Source organism: Mus caroli, unplaced genomic scaffold, assembly GCF_978045245.1.
Source record: "Mus caroli unplaced genomic scaffold, Mus_caroli_1 scaffold_7, whole genome shotgun sequence".
NCBI classification, from domain to species: Eukaryota; Metazoa; Chordata; class Mammalia; order Rodentia; family Muridae; genus Mus; species Mus caroli.
Genome location: NW_028227262.1, coordinates 116,523,850 through 116,526,102, shown reverse-complemented (window position 1 = coordinate 116,526,102; position 2,253 = coordinate 116,523,850). Strand labels below are relative to the sequence as shown.

The following is a 2,253-nucleotide window of genomic DNA, read 5'->3' as shown; positions in this document are numbered from 1 at the left end:
AGTTTTGCATCCTGGGTTCCTGTCCTGCACAAATTCTCCCATCATTCCCGGTACTGGGAATTCCCTTCACTGCTCCCTTGAGGGAAGTCAACTTTTCCCATGATCCTCCTCTTCTTCCTTTGAGTTAGTACCTATTCTTCGAGCACATGTTCTCCATTGTCTTTCTGCACTAGCTCTGTCTGTTCCCAGAGTGGCTGCATGTCTGAAAATATCTTCACCCTATTATCTTACTTGATTTATAATCTGAGTGAGATGAAGACTCCTAGGATTAATATTATTTTTCATTCAGAGGTTTCCAGGCTCCCTGAGGTAGAGCAGCTCTTCCACTCCTGGGAAAAACTGGGGTAGTCTTCTCTGCTAACTGTATACCACATCTCTGTCTTCCTGCCACTTAATAAACACGTTTTAAAATCCATTTACTCTTGTTTCATTTCCTATTCCTTTGATCTTCTAAGTTTCCCTTTATAGTATTTATTTTTACTTTTAATTCTGTGTATGAGTGGGGGGGGCAGTGTATTCACATGAATGCAGTGCTCACAGAGGTCAGTGCAGATGCTGGGGACTGAATCAGATTCTCCGGAAGAGAACGGTACCCGCTCTTAATCCTAGAGCCATCTCTTCAGACCTACACGTTTTAAATGTTTATCTTTAAACTCATTTAATCTGTATCATTTTAGTATGCTTGAAAATATGGAATAGTCCACAAATTTGCATTTCATCTTTGCACAAGGGCCATGCAAATTTTTGTATCACTCCAATTTTGCAGTCTGTGCTACTGAAATGAGCCCTTTAGTAGGTTTTAAAGAAAGAGATTATTTCCAGTCAATGTTTCAACATGGTAATCTATTTTTAAATAACATTTCCTCATTTCAAAATCAATACCTGTTTATTGAATAAAACACAAATAAGCAAAAGTAGGAAAATTACAATGACCTCTAATAGCACTGCTGAGAGACAATTACTACTAATAGGGGCCATATTTTTCCAAGGTTTTTTCCTAAATGTTACACACACACACACACACACACACTGCCACCTTCATTTCTAGAATGTGTGTAAGGGTTATGGGTGCTGTCAGAAGGTCCTTTGTTGAGCAGCACACTGAGAAGAGGAGTTGAAAACTGCTAGTGGATGCTGAGGAAAAGGACATGATTATTCACAGTAATCTCTAAAAGGGGAGACAGATGTGCTTGGGACAGGAGGAAAAGCCAAGGAAAAGCACAGGGACACCAAAGATATTAGCTTCGTATGGAATGCGAGTAGTGGGCTGGGGATTTAACTCAGTTGGGAGACGACTTTTCTAGCATGCAAAAGGCTCTAGGTTCAAACTCCAGTAACCCATAAACTGGGCATGGTGGCTTGGTGGCCAACACCTGTAATCCCAGGACTATGAGACTGAAAGAAAGATGAAATTTCAAGACCTGTAAGTCATATGAAGTACTCAGAAATTGCTGGTTGTTTGTGAGCCTAGAGGCTGCCTGGGGCTGAGAATAAAGAAAAACAAACCTGGGTATGCCCCGTAGTTAAAACATTTCTGGGAACAGCTTGACCATAAGATAAAGGGGAATGTGAGGACATAACAGGGCTATCTGAACTGAGTCAACAACTCACAGAACTCTGACACCCTGCACGTACATGTAATTTTTCTGCTGATGTTTGAATAAGCCAATAGTGTGTCGCTATGCTGAATTCCACACCCCTAAGCCCCTTACCCCATAAAACCCCCTAGCTTTTGAGCCTCGTGGCTGACATCCGTTATCTCCTGTGTGGGATGCATGTCGATCCGGAGCTCCATAATTAAACGTCCTCATGTATTTACATTAAAATGGTCCTTCGTGATTTTTTGGGTGCACTCCGAATCGGGAATTGGGTGGGGGTTTCCCCACTAGGTTCTAACAAGACCACATGTACTTATGTACATAAATACTACATACATACATACAGACATACAGACATACAGACATACAGACATATATACAAGCTGAAAAAGAGGCCCCTAGGTACAAGTTAATGCATATTTATATGCAAAATGTTTAATCAAAAGAGGCTGATAACCCAAATGCCCATCCAAAGGTGAGGGATAAACAAATTGTGGTATATAGATACTAGAATATTACTTATCAATACAAAGGAAAGGTGGACTGATACAAGCCACACTATAAATATACCTAAAAACACTAAGGTAATTGAAAGAAGCTGGCATGTTGCACAGTTTCTATGAGTTATCTAGAGCAGTAAGCTCACTGACACAGA

The 2,253-nt window shown here is 40.6% G+C and overlaps 1 non-coding gene across 1 annotated transcript; it reads right to left on the bottom strand.

Moving 5' to 3' along the window:
- Positions 1-684: 684 nt before the first annotated feature.
- Positions 685-788, bottom strand: LOC115031350 (U6 spliceosomal RNA). The gene has a single exon (XR_003836991.1). It is a non-coding gene; the product is annotated as a U6 spliceosomal RNA (small nuclear RNA).
- Positions 789-2,253: the final 1,465 nt, after the last annotated feature.